Source organism: Ciona intestinalis, chromosome 6 (assembly GCF_000224145.3).
Source record: "Ciona intestinalis chromosome 6, KH, whole genome shotgun sequence".
Lineage (NCBI taxonomy): Eukaryota > Metazoa > Chordata > Ascidiacea > Phlebobranchia > Cionidae > Ciona > Ciona intestinalis.
This window is the reverse complement of record NC_020171.2, coordinates 688388-710068: the sequence shown is the minus strand read 5'-3', so window position 1 is coordinate 710068 and position 21681 is coordinate 688388. Positions and strand designations below refer to the sequence as shown.

The 21681-nt window shown below is 36.2% G+C and overlaps 1 long non-coding RNA gene and 3 other non-coding genes across 4 annotated transcripts; 3 read left to right on the top strand and 1 right to left on the bottom strand.

Moving 5' to 3' along the window:
* Positions 1 to 2111: 2111 nt before the first annotated feature.
* LOC113474296 lies at positions 2112 to 4940 on the bottom strand. The gene is made up of 3 exons (XR_003395956.1): positions 4707 to 4940; positions 3696 to 4106; positions 2112 to 3487 (listed from the first exon to the last, which is right to left on the bottom strand). It is a non-coding gene; the product is annotated as an uncharacterized LOC113474296 (long non-coding RNA).
* On the top strand, positions 4427 to 4498 carry trnaq-uug. Its single transcript has one exon. It is a non-coding gene; the product is annotated as a tRNA-Gln (tRNA).
* A 386-nt stretch (positions 4941 to 5326) lies between the features above and the next one.
* trnaq-uug lies at positions 5327 to 5398 on the top strand. Its single transcript has one exon. It is a non-coding gene; the product is annotated as a tRNA-Gln (tRNA).
* A 399-nt stretch (positions 5399 to 5797) lies between these two features.
* On the top strand, positions 5798 to 5869 carry trnaq-uug. Its single transcript has one exon. It is a non-coding gene; the product is annotated as a tRNA-Gln (tRNA).
* The last annotated feature ends 15812 nt before the right edge of the window (positions 5870 to 21681 follow it).

The following is a 21681-nucleotide window of genomic DNA, read 5'->3' as shown; positions in this document are numbered from 1 at the left end:
AAAATTCTCTGTAATGCATTACCCTTTATTGCTACATAAGTGTATTAATTCACAGAAAGCAGCTACTCTTACAGCTTTACTTATGTTTACTACAAAGCAATACGTTTTAACTCCTCGAGAACTATAATCTACACGTGCAACCCAATTTAAATACCGCACGGGTGTAACTTAAAACTTCTTTCCTTCTCTGTAAGCCGCTTTATTTCTCTTTTGCAATGATTAGCGAAGAAAAATCGTGATAAGCGAGATATTCGCTGACATCTGACTGTACATAATTCCTATTATACAAACATGCTGTCTGTACATTTCAGTTTACGGTTTATACTCCCTATTGTGAATAGCCTAAATGTGCCAGTGTAGAACTATATGCAGCTATCGACCGACTGCGCTTATATTCGTATTCCTTTTGTTGATATACCCATATCTAGCACACTGTACAAAAACAAAGCGATTTTCTCAATACATAACAAGCGAGCTTTGATTATAGTAATCATAAACAACTGCCTAACCCTAACAGATTAAAGTTGTGTACGCCTGTTACGCCATAGCACGCAAGTAAACATGCATTAGTCCTGTGTAAAAGCGCGCTAAAGTTAAAACCCATACGTCCCTCAAAAAGCTTGATTAGAATTTGATACTTCCCGTTTAATAAGAAGGTTTAATTAGTTTAAGCATTTACCTTTCTGACTTGAGGTAAGGTATTTATTATTTGAAACTAACTTAGTTAGACTTGCCCTTTTTATTATTTTAATTAATGTTTTTTGTTTACGTAATGCAATAGAATAGTCAACTGTAAATTTGATTATTTTTCCTGTTGTATAACACACAATATAATGTGAGAACAAATGTATATATTCCTGTGAAACAAAAATGTGGGCATTTTAGGTTAGAAAATTTAGGTCTTATAAGAATTTAAAGTAGGTTAGGAGAAGATGGTATACCTTTTCATTCTCTTTTCCCGTACCATTTAGTAGTAAACAAAGAACAATCAAGAATTATAAAACCATATCATCGCGTTGCTCAGACCATTGTTAATTGTTAAAAACACGATCAGGATATTTGGATAATGTGTGCAAAAGGTGTCCATCTTATCATACAGTACTTATATTAAGCGGTTAGAAAAACGATTTACGTATGTGCAGATAGTCGCCAGCCCAAGTAAAAATTTAACAATGTGTATTACAACGCTGTTGAAAAAATTTGAAACCGTTTTGGCAGTTTTTAAATCCCCCCCTTTCTTATCACATACAGCTCATGTTTAAGAAACAGGACTACTGCGAACACGTGCCAACCTTTTAACAGATGCTTATAACCGCAGTATGCTATCGATCACCGCCGGTCTATCTGCAGTTGCGACTCCCGAAGAGTTATCGCCAAATTTGACAACTTTTGCAAAAGGCGTTAACATGAAATTAAGTCTGGAGTCTGCTGGCGCGAAAACGGTGATTTTTTTTATCTGCGCAGTTGGAGTTTGCGCATTTTGTCCGTAGTGCAAATAGACACTTTACACCCAGAATTACTAACGTAAATTTGATTACCTGCTGAATTCTATATGTAAAAGTTAAGTTTTTTTACACCCACAGATAGAGAATAGAACGGGCGTTATTAATACGTCTAGTAAACTCGTTAAGCTCGCGCCTTTTTATAAGGAAAAAAAGTTCCAAAAATATAATTGCCTCCAATTTACATATGTGGTAAGTCATAGGCGACCACGAGGTGTAGAAAACAGAACAACCGTGTCATAACGACTGTCTTTGCAGTTATAACCAATCGTCCTGCAGACAGCTTCTACGAAAGACACACTTAGCCTACAGGTTCGAAGAACTATGTATGTATACTCTGCCTGGTATATAGATAAACCAATTCCTTTTAATGGCCGAACAGTCCCGTCATTTAGTCATTGGTTCATCTCAGTGGTTCTTAACCTTTTTAAACTCCCAAATTTGCATTATGTTTTAAACGTTTTGAAATATAGGTGCATTTAAAAATACAGATTTTGTAGTCAGCTTTAATACAAGCAATAGCCAAAATATATGACAATTGTATTCATTCCATTTTCTTTTTAAAATACTAATACCATCTTCACTGTCAGAAGTTTATAAAACTGATTATTATAGCTTATCTGGGGATCTTATATTTGTACGAATCCCTTCTAACGCCAACTTGGCTTTCCAGCCCTTTAAAGCCCTTTAAAGCCCCATTTTACCCCAAACCGGTAATTTACAAACTCGAAAAAGTAGAACAACAAAATATATAGGTGCCTACTCAAACAAGAAGCACCAGTGACCTGATGAAAGGAAACATAAACCGAGAAAACTAAACAACTGTATAGTTTTGTACGAAAATAGTATCGTTACATTCATCTTGACTATTTGTATACAAAAGTGTACAAACTATTACGCGACATCAGTAAACTCCTAATATAGCTTTGTCGTACTGATATATAAGATTTTGGCAAAATACGGATCCAGGATTTAAGACGGAGTTGGACCAATACCCCTAAGTAGTGGTCAAACGGATCATTTTTTCACAAAAGATCACTACCCTAAAAATACAGTTCAAACAGATTACGTTTTCCCAATTTGTCTGTACAGATATTCTGGTCATCAAAGGCCTACATTTTCGTTGTCGTTCTAACTTTCCCAGAATGCCATACCTCACGTTTACAATACAGAACGTTGTCATTATATCAGCGGTTACAACTACCGTGGTCTCTCTCAATTATACGTCTAACATAACGTTCAGTTTAATAACATGGTCGATAATTTTATAAATGGTCTCCTGTCCAGGATATTAAAAGTACTTGCTAAATTGCAATGTAAGCAATTTGAACGCCTTGGTATTTTTAAATACAATTGGATTGTTGGTTTAAATGGTTAAGTTACTTTTTGCGATACGGTTTTGCTGCCCATGGCTAGTAACAGGACAGGAGGTGTATGGAACAAAACACTTGTGTTTTAACTACTGTATTCCCCTCACGCGTCGATAAAAACAAGTTACATACATTCATCGATTCATTACCTTATTAAATAAATTACATGCATTTTTTTATTAACTCATTCATTAACTCGAGCCACGAAAAGATAAAACTGCATTTATTCATTCATTCATTAATTCAATCCCACAGTTATTTTTAATGGGACGCCTTTAAGCATATAGTTTTCCATGCAAACATCTTAACTTAATCCTCTATTGTACCGCCTAACCTAAATCCTATGCTTGAAAGGACACGAGCTGTAGAAAGTGGGTCAATACTTTGCATGGGGTAAATAAGTCGACGGATAAATTATAGCTCAAAGGATTTAATTTAATTTCTAATATACAAAATCGCTGCGGGTTTCGCTTGAGAAAATTGCCGTAATTGGTTTTAATGAACAGTTGGTCTGACTGATGGTATACGTGACCGTAACCGTAAGAATCTATTTGTAACAATTAGCCAAAAAATCGGTTCGTTACAATCGTGTTAAGAAATGCGTTATTTTTGTACCTTGAAGTTGTTTAACAACATATAGTAGGGTGGGGGAAGATGGGACACCTTTAATACATAATATCCAAATAGCCTGGTCGTGTTTTAAACAATTAACAACGGTCTGTGGAAGCCGTGAGGATACGGTTTTATAATTCATTGAATGTTCTTTGTTTACTACTAAATGGAAAGAGAAAACTAAACGAAAATGTGTCCCATCTTCCCCCACCCTACTATATTTGTGTGAATCGAGTGGTTTTTTGAGAGATATTTTTGTTAAACGCAGTATTTGAATGATTTTTTTTGTTAAACGCAGTATTAATGGTTACGAACATACAATTAATAAAAATATATAGCTGTTACGGCTTTCTTAGCCAAAATGGTATACTACTTTAGACGTAAAACGTTTATATGGTTCTGCTCTAGTTCATATTACTTCAGATTTACCTTTTTTTGTCGGGTTATCTTCAAGTAGTTTATTTAAAGAGTTTTAAATGCACATCTATTGTGTAAAACCTGGTGTAGGGAATCAGAGCATAACACGTATCAAGCTGTACTTGGATCCTCATAGGCCATAGCCAACTGTAAAGAGCTCTTTGTCGCCACCGTGCGGGTACATTTTATTGACATTCCAGCTGTGCTGTAATACCAAATAATAGCTATTACTTAATTATTAGGCGGTTAGAAATATTTGTTTTGTCTATTTAAAGAAAAATCTGAAATTGTATCCTAATATTGTATTGCTGGTTTGATAAAAGATAATGTTACAAATATTCAAAATAAAGAATAAATGTATTCCAAATTGCGTTTACAAAGAATAAATATTGTAAATAAAATATTAACATGCCAGTTTCTATATTCTAGTTATAAAACTCATATTTAACATTTGGTGTATTCATTGGAGAGATGCCAGGACGCCACGTCTCTTAAATACGCAGTTTCGTCTGATTTACCCGACGCGGTCCCGTGGTGTAACGGTTATCACTCTGGACTTTGAATCCAGCAATCCGAGTTCAAATCTCGGCGGGACCTATCAATTTTTTTTATCATTTACTGTTACATTTTTAATATGCCACATGTGAAAATTTAGAATACCACTATAATTAAAATTATAGACACGAACTACCAGATTCTATATATACTCTGCGGTTTACGTTTCGCTAACAGTTTTACACATGTATATAGGCTACTGATAACTATATAATTATTAAACTAATATGGTATAAGTTTTCGAACATACCTGATTCTGACTCACGATTTGAGTAAACTTAATAACTCATTCTGTGCTGGGAAGCTGTTTCAATGCAAAACTACACAACACAGAACATGCTTCAGGCAGCTTGAATCGAACGCATTGCATTCCAAATCATAATTATTACTTACTTTTTCTCACCTAGCGGGGCAATTTTGCAAGCAATTGGGTGTTCTGTTACGCCTCAAGCACAGCTGAGAATTAAACGTGTTGATTGTTTTTGCTGTATGACTGTATCTCGATGCAGTATGAAGTTTTAAACACAAGAGTCTTTTACATAAAAGGGATGTGTCGTAATCAAATTAAAACGTACGGCACCAAATATACTGCATAGCATTGCACGCTTAATTCACATAGTGTTAACACGCGGTAACTTAAAGTTTGTTGAAGTCAAAATCCAATCTATTTGACCTTGTAGGTGCATGGTAATTATAGGTGGTATATTGCAAATCACATATAGACCTTCATACGGTGTATTTAAAACGCCCGCAAGATTTTTCTAAGTATATAATGTACCGCAATACATGATGCTCTACCGGAAGTAGTTATACTGACACTATCTTCTGTTTTATGAGAGTAAATATGGCTTGACGAGTAACAAACATGTCGGTCCCGTGGTGTAACGGTTATCACTCTGGACTTTGAATCCAGCAATCCGAGTTCAAATCTCGGCGGGACCTCTTATATTTTCGTTTTTTGTTCGCTTTAAATCTCTAAGCAAAAAAAAATTAACATGGCGGCGAGCATGGTTTCCAATATTCGGTTCTTTCAAACTCGTATAGTCTTCAAATGACACGAACAATTGTTTCTGCATGGCATTATGCAAACTAATTTTACAGTTGCGTGCACAAGCGGTAACTTAAAGGTTGTTCAAATTTGATGTCCAAACTGTTTGCATTGTTGGTGCATAAAAAATATATGGTATATAACGGATCACATATAGACCTACATACGGTGTATTTAGGACCCCTGAAAGATTTGTTTAGGCGTAAAACATATTGCTCCATGGGAAGTTATAATACGGATACTCTCTTGTGTTTAATGAGACTAAACACAGCTCGGGAATTATGAAACATGTCGGTCCCGTGGTGTAACGGTTATCACTCTGGACTTTGAATCCAGCAATCCGAGTTCAAATCTCGGCGGGACCTCTTATGATTTGTTTTTCTTTGGTCACTTTAAACCTGCAAGCAAAAAAGGATTTAATTTTTTTAAATACTAGTAAGCTAATCTTAGCTGCGCCAACGTATTTACACTGCCTTCGGCCAACATTTTAACACTTGTACAGTAATTGGCCAATATAATACTGGTACATTACGCCTGAAATCATAGCTTTAGGATATTTTCTTGCTAAAACCAACAGAAAATTGCTTTTTTTAATCGATGTCAAATTTAAGACCAAACATTGAGTAATTACCGCACTACTGTCATTTATATAACAAGTGGTAGTTGGTCACCCATTGGCAACAGCTAAAGTCACGGGGTCGTCGCATGGTGACGCTCATGCTCCACACCATTCGACACATTTAAACCCTAAAATACTTCAAAATGTCCAGAGAACAAAAGTTATGCATTTACCCAACCAAATAAATCAGCACTAAACTTATTAACAGTTTATCAAATAAATTGTGGCATTTAATTAAAAGTAGACACTGACATATGCCTATGTATGATTCGGGGTAGGATGGTCCATGTTTTCATTTTATAATCTCATTTGTTAGCAAACGAAGAACATTTACACAGTTATATAACGCTATTTTCGCGAATCTACAATAACGTTGTTAACTAATAAACACACAATTAGGAAATACGGGATAATATTTCTTAACGGTATCCATCTTATCTAATGTTACTGTGTTATACACCAGATCCCCAGTGAGATTTAGTTTTAAATATTTTGATATAAACCTTTTTTATAGGTCAATGACTTTTATTTTAATTTCCAGGGTATAACCTTCACTAAAAAAATAATAAATCCTAAATTACTGAACAAAATATTACGTCATGATTTAAAATGTACGAAATCAAAGGACGACATAATATCTCAAGGGACAAGATACCAATAGCTGTAATGAAACTGTCGTATGATGTTAGACATGGCAACTGAACATGAAAGCGTTTGAACATAACCATTGAACTATTTGATTCGGTAAACCAATAATGAATTATAATATAGGAATACCACATTATATGAGTGCATTGTGGGGCAATGGGTACAGACTACTGTATACTATACAGTATAGATGGACAGTATGACTTGAAATTGGTTCTTTTGCACTGTGTAAACTGTTTTATATACTAGGTTGGTGGAAATACATCTATTAGTTGTTAAAAAACGAAGAAGAATATGAGATATTATGTGCTAATGGTAGCCATTTACCTCACAGTAACATTCTATGTTAATTGGTTTTTGATACAGTGCACAGTACACACTTGTTAACTTATTTGGTATATAACTGCTTCAATAAGGCTTCAGTATACACGTTCAAGTGTCGAATACGAGTAATATACATCGAAAGAATTGCGCAGTTCACCGCCGAACAGGCATGGGAAAACGACGCTCTGATTTTCTCATTCTATTGAATAAGGATCGGCCAGTAATTGCCCCCTGGATTACTTCCCTGTTTTCAATAGAGATCATACGATTCCGTCCGGAGCGAAAGAAACAATGGTTAATATACCATTGGGCTTAAAATTGGACGTGATTTTAATTCAATGGTTTAGGAAGTGCGGCTGTCTTTGTGGTAAGCAAGCTGCCGAGCATGTAACGAATATAAAACGTCAAGACGAGCCAAAGCAATTCCTATGGCGTTTAATAACCAATTCTGCTTTCTATTTTTGTAATTGGACAAGAAAACTTACATTAACATTTAAAGAAATTAACTATTTCTGGCTGAACAATTTTTTCAGCAGAAATACCCTGGCTGTTCTTTGCCTTTATATCATAGCCAAAATCGCACAATAGTGAACTATATATGGTCAAAGTATACGTGATCTGCGCTTAAGTATATTACATGCTATGATCGACTTACAAAGAGAAACCAAAACATTCTTGTAATGTGCAAATGCGATTGTAATTCGTCAGCAGAAAACAACAGTAATGTCTGGACATTTGACGTTATTTCTCTTGTTAATCAGAGACACTATTAGGGTCATATAAGGCCGAAAAGATTTACAAGTAAGCATACAAGGTATAGAGACACAAGTCTGACTAGGAGACAACAAAAACATGACTAGTGTAATAAATTACCGCCACGCGACGCCCTTGTTTAATTATTGCCATAGGCGAAGGTTTTTGACAATTTCTAAAACGTCTGTCCCAGTTTTATTGACGTTATTTACAATTTTGACCACTTTATAATATTATTACAGAAAGGTACATGAAATTTAAGAACAGACGTGTGCCAGTACTTAAACACCACCTGGAAAAATTTAATTACACCGATGCGATCAAATCAATATAAATTGCTTTTCCACACCTGGATTTTAATACACAACAGAGTGTTAAGATAGGAAACATCTTGTTAATATGACCTTAAAATGAGTTGAATATAAGATGAAATAGTAACATAATAGCCCTGGCGTTTATAACATATAAGCCCACATGAAATATGCGTTATATATATCTCTTTGAATACCGTATCTAATATAATGTCAAATTTATCAACAAGACACGTATGTGCAAATACATATATGCAAGCCTGCAAAGGACTTGGTCAAAATTTGCTACCAAAAACATATATGCGTATATATGTAATCCAAAAAGCCGTAACGATATTTTGCCCAAAATTTCGCAGACGGACTTAATAACCCTATTCAAGCCTTAAACATGACATCACTATCTAAAATGGCAATATGAACCCAACAACAGCAGCAGAATGTTTTGATTCAAACATAGTCATTATTAAAGTGAGAATTTCTCCGTCGGTGTGACGTACGTACGTTGACGTAGAAAAAACTATCTACTGCTGCCAGGCCACCAGTTGCATGATTATACATTACTGAGAAAATAAATTAAAAATTTTCGACCAGAAATGTGATTATACATTACTGAGAATGTAAATTGAAAATTTCCAATGAGTCGTTTAAATATATACTCAGTTTAGAAACCTGTATAGACACATTCCTAGTAAACTGAAAATTAAGGTGGTTGTAAATGGAAATGTATTTTGTAAAAAGGGTCCTGAAATGACACTGTACATTCTTCCACACCGTTTTATGGATAACAAAAAAACGGAACAAATGAAACTTATTCATTCCCTGGGAGGGGCAACGACGATCGTTATAACACGGGTCTAATGCTTTTATAGCTCACACGCATTTATGAATTACCCTGTATGTACTTTTATGAATGCTTAATTTTTCTGCATAGCCGACAATTTGAACGAACCATTGAGAATTCAGGTGTGACTTGTTCAAAAATTAAAGGAATCCGCAATAGAATTATGATAGGACTCAAGACAAAAGATGGATTACTTGTTTTCTCGTGTAAGAAGCACAAATACTACCAATATAATGCGATTTAATATTTAAGATTACGCAGTCCCATCACTGTCTAACACGAGTCGCATTTAAATCCTTTATTTGTGCGGCGCCGTGTCCCAGTGGTTAGCGCGCCAGTGGTATAATGGACCCAGTGTTCCTAAATGGGTTGTCTAAATTGTCAGTCACATACTAAAAAATAATAAGTACTATCAAAGTTACAATTTTGGTAACTCGTAAGCGGGCACGAGGTATATGAAACAGGGCATCAGTGTTATAACGACAGAAATTGCCCGCCACGCGAGGATAAACAACTTGTATTCCTTCATTTGTGCTTAAGACACCATAAACAAAGACCAAAGCTGCTTAAACACACACTTGTTTACTTCATAAACGACAACAATCACTCGCATTGTGACGCACGGATTGAACTGTGACGTCACACCACGAAGATCAAAGAAGTTTATAGCGATATTAACGATGACGTAATAATAGCGATTATGAGTTATCTGTACTAAGCTAGGGATTTGGCTTAAACATTGTTTGATCGTTAGTTCATTACAACGAAATTGGAATTAATAAGTGTCGGGTTAATGTATTAGATTATAAGGATTTAATGTTTAATGGAATAGTTTATTTTACCGGATATCAATCTACGTATTATAAAGCAATTATTACACTATAAGGAGAATTCGAAATACCCATTTATGATAAAGCTAGACACTGTCACCTTTGTGGGTGTATTTGTCCTTGGGCAAGACATTTAAAGGTCATTGCTCCAACTCAGTGGTCTTTTATTGGCTGTGCAAATTGCCAGCGATACATAAACAACAAAAACGTCACCCCAAAATTAAATATACGTGGTAACTCGTGAGCGGGCACGAGATGTAAAACAGAAAACCCGTGTTATAACGACTGTCATTGCCCTATACCATGTGAGGACAAACAGGTTACATTTATTCATAATGTTGAACCTTATGAATACGAAAATATGGATTTAGACCCTTTTATATTACAAAGAACAAAATAAATGATAGCAAATCATTTGGTTTGGTGTATAAACCCCATACTGAACCACAGTGCTTAAACAGCTTTGCGAAATGTAAAATAATTTCCGTATCTGAAAAAACAACCATTCAAATCGTATACACTGCCGTTTGAATGAATAGAAGTTAGTTTTACCTTTATGCGGAGTTCGAACTTTTGTTTGCTTTTTCTGTCAGTGATAAAATCATAATTTGACGGAAAAGCCGCACTCTCCGGTTGCAAAAATAAACTCGGTTGGATTCGAACACCGTTAAACACGAGAAAGTGTGCGGTATAATTGTTTGTGTAAGTTTTTCGGTGATTCTTAGATTAGAAATCTATACACTTTCCGTGCGTCAATTTAATTTATTTTTTCCAGTGGTCTCAAATGTGGTTCACCCTAGTTTTACAACCCGAGCAAAAATACATAGGTGTAACTTGTAAAAAGGCACGATGTGTATGAATAGAAACTCATGTTAACGATTAGACACAAAATCCCGACGCTTTTTCCTGTTGTTCCATTCAGTATTTGACGCGTTTACAATTTTACAGAACGTCAGTCATTTAAATTAGAGAGAATTTCACATAATTCGGGTGCGATCCTTTCACTTTAGGAAACAGACAGGTCAAAATACTTAGTCAAGGTCTATGGCTTGTTTTCGAACGTGGCATCGGAATGCGCGTCGCTATATCATCCAGAAAGTGACTATTATCGAGACGAAGTGGCGAGAATCGAGTAATTCTATGGTTACGGTTCGAAAAGTGGTAAAAAACAACGCAAGACTACGAATTACTGCCGTGAATCGTCGAGTAGCGTTATTGCGCGATTTGGAAATAGAATTATCACCGAAATGAATCTATTATTACTGTAAGTAATTTGAGCTTCGTAACAGTAGCTATCGTGCGAAATCCGTTACGCGTATGTTTCGAAATATAGATTGGCGTAAACACATTGTACAATACAGGTGTTTTAAAATAAAGAACACTGCGGCATAACAACGGGTAACAGGATATCGGAAAACGAGGGAACAATTGTCTCTGTGACATAACAATGTGACCATATTCAAATAAAACAAAGCGGAAATTGGACAGTAAATATTGAACATATTGACTCAACACGTGCGTTTGTAGATTATTCTTTCGGATTACTCGATTTAGACGTGGCGACGAACGCGAGCCAAATCACAATGTCATCGTATGACGCTCAAAATGTCGTGAATAGCACGAAATATCGTCGTATTTTTACACACGTCACACCTGGGCATTTTAAACTGACGTCATGGTTAAACTGACTTTGCTTACGTCACAGTGAGAATTGTTTAAGTCGGGCCACTTCGGGATAAAAGAAAGCAGCGTGTTTTTGTAAAAACTTCGTCGAGGACTTTCGTATCGTTACAAAACAAGCTTTGACGTTTAAAGGGCGTACATTTTTGGCTAAAAGGGAACCTTTATTTGAGAGGTACATTTTAGCGCGTTCTATTTACATACACCTCGTGTTACATTAGCGCTACGTCTCATCGAATGCTGCTTTCGATATTAAATGTCACACCTGTTGTGAGGTGTACAGTCAAAGCAATCTCGCGAATGCATTCACAATAATGGTAATGGGGTCACGTACAGAGCAAATAGAGACGATACAATTAAAATTTGACTAAGACATTGCAATCCGTTTTCCAGTAAGCTTCAAATTTAATATTTTAGTAATTTTTTAGTAATAAAGTTCCAGTTATTCTATTCTATGTGGGTGAGGTCCAGAGTGACACGACATGGGTCCTACGATTTAGGTCAAAAGTCCTAGTGTATGTGTTGTTTTTCAATTTATATGTTCTGGCTTGCTTGACAAAATGTGCACAATCTATGCTTTAATCTAATTGTACACTACATGGTATATAGCATGTCTTAAACACACTATACCCTTATTATGTCAATGTATAACAGGAGTCATACTATAATACCACTTGGTTAAACGAAATTGACATAAAAGGAAAAGTAAATTGAATTAGAACTGTTCATTGATCATACTGGCAGTTAATTTTTAAGACGAAAAGTTTCCGTAAACTACAGCGAGTATTTACCGTTATAGAACCATAAAGTTTAAAATCAACAGAAACAAGAGAGCTCAGCTCAAACATTACGAATGAAAATTTCCGATAAGTGGGTGACAAATATGACTAAGATTTCCGTTAAGCTGTCGCTGCCTTTCATTCCGGCACTTTCGCGACGATACGGTCTGTCGTGTTTCCTGTATTCTGGAATAGGCGACAGCGATAAGAATTGAACATCATATTTCCTTTGTGTGCATTGAATCGACATTGTGACGTAACAAGGTGAATAACAGTTCGGCAATATCAACTTGAAAGGCTGTTTTCATGGGTATGAGTACTTTCCATAGTATATTATATGTTCTACACTGTATTTATGGATAAATAGTCGAAAAGACTATAATTTTACCAGCGGGTTATCGTTTTATATCGTGAGCTTCTAATGAGCGATGTCTAAAACGGTAAAAGCTGTTGTGTTAAGTTGGAGAACACCAAAACAACACTTCCAATGAATAGACTTCTCCTCACGACAGAGTAAACCGTTTTAAGCCGAAAAGGTATTGTGTGGAAGGCGAATAAGAGAAGTGTTGACATAAATTGAAGCGGTAATCTACTTAGATAGGGCGCGACCGTTTAATTCTTAGTCTACCCTCGGCAAAAGACCGTGTATTGACTTGTGTTGTATAAGGTGGATCAAATTTCAGCTTAATGAGGCGATTAAATGTAATTGGAACTTTGCTATCAACAATACTCTGATGAATGACGTACTGTCACGTGGTGAAAACGTCACGTGGTTTAGCTGCTCGCGCAAGACACGTGTATCTGGTTAGGATATTTTCCTACAATTTTACATGAACTACGGAACACACGGAAATGAATCAATAAAATATCTAAAGGGTGCATATGCGTTACTTCTGCTTGGTTTTAGAGAAAAGAAATAATGATTTCCGTTACGAAATAACAAACAAAAATATTCATTGATTATAATGTGTTCCCGTTTCGTATGGAAGTAGTCAAAAGTTTCTCATTGTATTTATTCAAGTTGATTTATGACGAACTGTTACGGAAATTACAAAATACTTCCGTTGGAGAAGTCACAAAATGAACAAAGTATACTGAAGCTAGTAGACCGGAACATCTAGATGATTCGGGCTATGGTCCTCTTTAAACTGGTTTAAACCTGTTCTAGGCTAAGTGGGTCAAACAGGTCAAGTGACGCATCAAAAATTTACGATGTGCTTCAAATACGCTCAATCTAAGTTACCGGGGCTATATCCAGGCCATATAATACATTGATTAAGTAATAGCTCATATATAGGGGCTTGGTTTGAATTATAACGCAGTCCGGAATGTTAAACGTGTAATTTAGGGCTTAATATCTATAGCGTGAAAAGGCGGGGCGCGAATTCTGTTACAAAAAATACTTCGTTACAAAATCTGTACGAAAATTGACATTTATAATTTATTTAAATCATTTCCGAACGGTAATTATATTAGTATTGTGACGTTATGTCTTCTGAGAATGTCCAAATGTTATGTCATACCGGTGCATTAAGATTACATTAACACGCTTTGATTAACAACTAACTGCAAATGATTCTGCACCTCTTCCGTCCTGACATTATTATTAGCTGAGTGACTTGATATGACCTCTGTACGTCACAGGAAAACGCCTATGCATAAGCTATCAGTGGTTAATTACCTGGCTAATCAGAAGCCAGCGAAATCGTGATAAAGAATGTTGTATGATACAGATATGTTTTGAAACGTCATGTTTTTGTTTCTTGCCAATCATTACGATTGTTTGCTGGCACCATATTTTTTGTGGTGTAACATTAGGGATTGCCAGGTCATAATTAATGTTCTGCACGTTCAGCCAGTCAAAATATGGCAGAATATTGTGCCAATTTGGCACTGCCTTTAGGATTTTGTCACCCACAAAGTTACTCATGAGACAACGTGTAGCCAGGCGCGAGGTGTATGAAATATGGCACCTCTGTTATGACATTTTTTACCCAGGCACACGAGAATACATACGTGCCATTTCATTCTCTTTTATCAATGTTAAATGGGATTATACACAAGAAATCTTATGTGTACCGCCGTACCGCCTTGATGCTAATTACGTTTACCAGATATACAACCACCAAATGTTTTAAAGGAATGGTAAAAAACAAATTCTATGATTTTTACAACTTCCCTAGGAATTTTCTCCTTTTGCAACCGCAGTATGTTTAGAAATTCTTGGGAACTAGAATGTTCCGCTATACGAATGGAATGTCAACTTTTACACAAGAGGAAGCCATATTTCTTCACTAGCTTAAGGGTTTACATGGGTGGACAGCCAAATAACGCGAATCTTTAACAGAGAAGAAAACTTAGATATACAGAGAATTATATGAAGCGTAAAACAGAAGTTTTCGCATATTTTAACTTAATTAAAATGTTTAAAAAGGCACATTTTACACAACATAAACGAAACCAAATTTCCGCACCACACAAAACCAGCTTTAAAACAAACAGTTTGACAAGCGCTCGAAAGGCTATAAATTAGAAGAAAAAAACAAAGCGTAATTTCCCCGTTTAAGTGCCTGGACAAACATTACCATTTGTAAACCAATAATTCACGTGGGATTTTAATCCCTGACCCTCGTTTCGGCCAATTTACTGAGTGCACGATGTTTTACCCCAAAATACAGTTACTCAGATTTGGGCAAAGCGTGAACGTAATCCACACCTATAGCACGTGTTTTGTAATCATCCAAATCCTACGCTTGGTTGAATAGAACAACAAGGTAAACGAGAAATGGGTTAGCATGGTCTGGGAAAACTACCCTGACTAAGCCACCATTGCAAAACCCTATAACCCAGTGAAGGAGTTGGTATTGGGGTAATGGGCCAATTCTGTTCTAAATCTTAGGTCCCATAAAACATAGAAGCAATGACTAAATATTTATGAAACTATAGGTTGAGATATGTGGTTTCTACTAAATCTTTATGTCTTGCGAAATTACTGTATAAATCGTGGCTTAAAAGGGTCATGCATAAATTTTATATTGGTGGGAGTCCCATGCATTAAATACAGTTCTATAACAAGACTAATACATTATTCTGGCTAAAGCACAACTGCATATAATTAATTGGTTTTACAATTGTATTTGGCACATTACATTCAATTTGTTCGTCTGCTTTACTTGCACTACGAGACAAAAGCGAAAGCACACCAGCTGGCATTGCACACGCGTAGTTCAACTTTAAATCAATTAAACCAAAACTAATTAGTGAAAAGTTTGTGTAATTACCGGATCGGTTAAGCTGCTCTAAGCAGGAACTTGGATCGGGGATTTAAACCTCCGGCGGCCGATAATTGATCCTACAATTCCCGCGTACCAGCTGCGCTTTGTTCCGGCCTTGCACCCGGAGTGACGTAATTGGTAATGACGTAAGCGGTGACGTAATTATCGTAGTTCTCGGCAAACTTTCGATTGTTATTTTACAAAGCTACGAATTTTACGAAAAATTAAACAAATCTGGAATAAAGAAGAGTAATTACTGTTAGGTAACAGTTTCGTTTGTTGCATAACTGCACGGGCACACGTGGCATGGCTGATTAGGTTTATGTGTAATAAATACCTTAAAGCATGCGATTGCAACGTCACAAATGTATTGAATTGCGGCGCCGGCTTTGGAATTTAATGGCGCTTGTTCAAGTGCTTACGTAGGTCTATATTAGATTTCCTGGCTGCGTGTGTGAGCCCATAGTATTGATTCTTAATGCGGTTTAGAGCGAACAGACTCCATGTCTACATTAGAATGTAATACGCAACTGTATATACGCCACAACTTAGAAAATGTACATTCAAGAACCTTATGTAAAACATGTAAACTCTGCACACTTAATAATACAGAGACATACACGAGAGCATGTACATGAGAAAGTGCGTACTTTACAATACAAAAGCATTTAGACAGTTTTTCGTGTTCTTATATATGAAACATGTAAACTCTGCATACTTTACAACACAAAGGCATGTAAGAATTTCTTGGTTTTCGTTTTTTTTTGCGCAGATTAAATCTCAACTCACTCATGCGCTGACATGGATCAAAATAAAGACCAGCATACTTGAACCGAGTCCAGTAAAGGCCTCACACGAGCAATGCATCGGTTGGACCGTGTCAATCACCATGACTCGGTGTTGGGCAACAAACAAGGCAGCAAGCGCGGCTTAACCTTTCGTAGGTTTGCGTTTGCACTTCTGTTCAGCCGTAGCGCCACTGCTCCAATTTCTGCGGCAACTCATGACCAGGTTGCTAAAGGGGCGCGTACAACGTTCCGAGTATATGTGCTTAGAGTAATGGGTCCAAACGAACTTATAACACAAGCGAATGGGCCGTGGGTAATGTACTAAAATAGACCTTTAACGCACAGGGGGTCAGTTATTTGAAACCAGAAAATGTTCAAGTATGTGCAAGGAATTCCTTGGCCCGACAACTGGGAGTCTAAACCACGTCGCCCATATAAAACGTGCTGAAGACCAATGCTGTGTAAAAACCACTCCTTAAGCGCTCTGTTGGTCTGCTAATATATCCATTGATATTTGCATTATTACATATTGGGCTAAAGGGAAATAAAGATTTGATACTAAAGGCCTCGTATTTTGTGCAAAGTAAAGGCTTTTGTTTCACCATTTTTCCGTCGTTTTGATTTGGTGACTCATGTTCTATTTTGTACCGGTGGATCCAACGGCGAGGCACGTGAGGGACCTAATGTTTATGCCAGGATTGGCGCACTACCGTTTTTGCATGTCTGTGTTGCTATACCAAAGAGAAACAATTAAGTTGTGCAATCTATTAAAAGTTACGCGAGTTTAACGGATACGAGTTTTGGCATGATTAATGGATTTGGGAGATTTTTTTTAGAAACTGGGAAATTACTGATGATAAACAACACGAGTAAGATTTTAGAATAAACATCGTTCGTGAGTAATCGTCTTTTTCCTGCACAAAGTTATTTTTCAGCTAAAATCGTGTCCAAGTATTAACAAATTTCTGGGAAGAGCTATAATGCAGGCTAATTAATAAACATCATGCTTATTTGTGGATGGGTGTATACTGTCACGAAATGGCAGTGTTTGTTTTTAGTTTGGAGCTAATCAAGTTGTCAAACTAACAAAAAAGAGGAACTTTCCAAAACATTTGCACTGTTGCACAAACTGTTTAGGATTTATGGTACGTTGGGATGAGAAGGTCCAGGTATTATTATCTTTCATCGTCCCATTTGGTAGTTAACAAAGATTATTTACAAAATTATACCCGTATCCTTACAATTCTGAAAGAGCGATTGTTAATTGTTAAAATCACGATTAAGAAATATGCGATATTACGTCGTAATGGTATCAATCTGCCCAACCCTACTATAATTATTAACACAAAAGAAATCTTAATTCAGGTTGGCTTATCAGGTAGGACGTTAATAATTAATGTGTTATACAACAGGTAATTGTGTACATGCAGAGCCCACACCCTACATGGTTAAACAATATTTCTAACAGGTTAAACCAGTTGAAAGTGCAATTGCTTGAATGCAAAGATCAAATGCTGCAAACCCGCATGTGGCACGATCGATTAAATATCATAAATCTACGCGCGTACATGACAATGAATGAACGATATCGTGAGTTCAATTGATTCCGGCACCCGCGTCAAATTATGCTGTCGTAATAAGAATGTCATAAGTCGAACCAATTACTTAAATACGTCAGAGCAAAAACAGATAATTGTAATCCAGAATATTGAACGAAAAATTAAAAAACCAAATGTATGTAGCAATATACGGGGCAAGTTTCTGAGGGCGCGCCTTAAGTGTGGGTGCATATATATCAACATACGAAACGTGAAGTAATACGACATTATTTTTCGAAATTTCGTCATTTGAAATTGCGAAAACCAAAGGCCAGTGAAGCGTGACCGTGCTGCCAGTGGCGTTACGTAACTGGTTAGCAATGTAATTGGCGCATACCGGCAGTGGATATTATAGCGTGTGACTACTAGGTCGGTGAGAGATATACACGTTGTGGTGGTATGGAATGCGGCTCTTGTGTGTGACACGCTGTTATTATGAACATACACAACGGAAATACATAGAGAACGCTAAAATGCACAATTAGAGCTATACCTTGATCCGGTCTGGATCTCCCGGCTCGCTCTACAGGTGCTTACTGTACACAACTGCATGTGTTAACATTTCAATTGGAATTTTTAAACGCTGTATGGGCAATTAGTTCGCCTTGAGGAAAATGAGCGCGTTCCCACCAGCAGGGTATTTGTAACTTCATTGTGTCGATTGTTATATATGAGATACGGCGCTGAGGTTTAAGGTGCAAACGCAGTGTATGTCAGTGAACAGGTACATGGCATAATTCCCACGTTAGATGAACTTATCGTATGCTATGTTATAGGATCTTGTATATGGGCATTCTAGATGTAAATTAAAACAGTTATTTTAAATGGAATACTGCTTTGTAAATTCATGTGAATCTTGATATCCATTTTCTCAACCATATTTGTCAATGTTTTATTTGATCTGTTACCCTATAAAATTTATCTTGAGTTGTAAATGGCTTCGTCATGAAATTAAATATAGCTGCAGTTCCGTATTTAAAGTGAGAAGTCCTTATCGACTTGTATTTCATTACTATTCGAAGCCAAAACTGTTCCAAAGGTTAACATGAAAAATGTATAAAAAATACAATATCCAGGCGTGTATAAAGTGAATTACAAAATCCCACGAAACTATATGAGCATAGCTCAAAACATTCATTGATTTTTGGTTAAGAAACAGCATACAGAGGTATCGTTATACTAATACATTAGTTGCGTAAGTATACGGTTTTGTGTATTACAAACGTTAAGTCAGACAAAAACAAATCAATAGTTAGCTTAGGACCATATAACGGCGGTAATGGGTAGACCAATATTGGAATTTTAATCTAGGTAAATGTATATTCAATTAAGACGTTGTAAAATAAAGTAATTGCCTATAATGTGACGGTAATGGAATTCAGAGCAAAGAAATGGAAATGTGGGCTGAACGGAGTTTTTAGTTTAATTTCCTATACACTGTTTATTACAGAACGGATGTGTGTTTTAAGATTTCGTAGTTTGGCCGTTTAAATCAAATAAATGGCATTTATGACAGCAGTGCAAGTCACATCACGTTATTCATTAGCTATAGGGTACGGATCAGGGTAATTTCTCAGAAACTGAAATATCTAGAAACGGACTTCCATAAATTTCAACACCAAGCTATAAAACGTGCCAAAACATCGTCAGAACTTAGAACATTATTTCAATTGACTCAGCGCGTGGAATAAAACGTGTTAAAGCGCACTCGTCGACGTGGGTTAGAAAATAGAACATGCGCTAATCTGTACATACGATTTCGTAAACGTAAAGCGAGGTGTGTAGTGTATTCCCGAAGCGTTAGGTCATAAGAGAAAGTTTTTTTCACAAAGCTGGTGTTGTCTAGATATCTCTATATCTGGAAATGTTCCTTTCTCCTACCAATTATTTCCCCTTTAAACTTGACTTGGCATTTAACATAGCGATTATACTGAAGAGAAAACGTTTGGATTTCAGTGATTTTGGAGATATATAGAGAAAGTGTGTTGATTCGAACAAAGTTACGCAACATTGCTTGAACACATAGTATCGTCACAACTATAACCACTTCGCTGTTGTGGCACAACAACAAAATAATTTAGGTACGTTTACAGTCGTCAAAACAAGTTTATGACTTAACGATGCTCGGACTTGCCCTTACAAACGTAGGAATTCTCGTAAAGCACGCATATTTCGTATTGAGAACGTTTCCAAGATATTCTCTATAAGTTTACATTCGTTGACTTAATCCCACGGGCTTTACGATCTTATTTACGCAGCCTTTTAAGTCTTCGTTTGGACATTGTAATGTTTTGAAGTGTTCACAGTGTACGTGCGGAGGACTGGCTAATATTTACTCTGGTGCAGTTAACTATTCACCTTTAGGACGTAATGTTGTAGGTTTGTGCTATAAGCCTAACTGTACACTTTCTTTGTATTGTAACGATATCGCAGCATTTTCAAGGCCATACTTAAACCACGAATCCGCAATTGTATTTTCAATGCTTGCATTCACACAACTTGGGTACTTTGCAGAAAGACGGCTATTGTTTAAGTATATAATATTCAACATTTTTAACAAATGACAACTTTTGTCTGGAGTCGCGAGGATGGGGTTATATAATCCTATTAATATTCTTGTTTTACTATCATCAAATGAAATGATAAAGGAGCAAGGAACATCTTATCCCAACCTACTATAGTTCATACTACATGCACAAACATGCAAGTCAAATACGAAAACATAAATTTGATATCAGCAGAATTACAATGTCCTTATTAGGTACAAGTATTAGCTGGCTATTGTATCCAGCTGTGCCTCATGTGAAGGCTTATTGTTATCCCAAACACTATAGAAACTGCTTAAACGGCATGTTTACCAAATGGCTAACCTGTTTATCAAGGTTAAGCAAGATAAGCGATAACGCTTAAATACCAAACAATTAGATTCCTCATGCGCTATGTGACGTTTATGAAGAAAAACGATGCAAAATAGCCACGGAATCTAAAGTTAGTTACAATTCCACAAAAAGACGTTTTGATTCACGATCTTGGCAATTTTACTCGCTACGAAAACCCAAAATAAACCGAACCCAATTGCTCATTTTGAAACTTGTGATATTTTTCGCAAGATTCGTTTGTTTTATGGTAAACGATACCAAATCACAACCAAGAAGTGATTTTTCACGAACTTGCACCTATAAAACATGCTAACCAACACATTTTGGTAAAGCCTTTGTTTTCTTAGGTAAAGTTTGATAAATTAGTTGACATAGAGATTATAAATTACGACTTGAGCGAAACTGGTTACGACAAACAGAACCTCATACGTCAGCAGTGGTTATTACGTCATAGTAGGTTTGTTCTGTAGTGTTTATTGCGTCATAATAACAATTTTGATAAAGGCAAACAAAACCTTTGTAGGGAATATTGTCAAAGTTTTTGCAGAAGTTGTCGCGTCTATAGTCGGATAAATATGTGTTTGAACCTCAATAAAACACCATGGACTGTTTACGTCATAAAGACTACTTTGTGTGTGAAGTGGGCGTAACATTTGTTCATTGTGACGACACAAAAAAAAGAAAAGTAACGGAAATTTAAAGAAAATTCAAACCTCAATGCATTGGAAAGTTATATAGCACCAAAAAAGCAATACAAAAAACTCATTAAAGCGACAAGTATGTAAAAAGGGCCTCAAGGTCGAATATGGAAAATACAAAACCGGCAACGTTTCGGGTTCGTTTTAACAAATA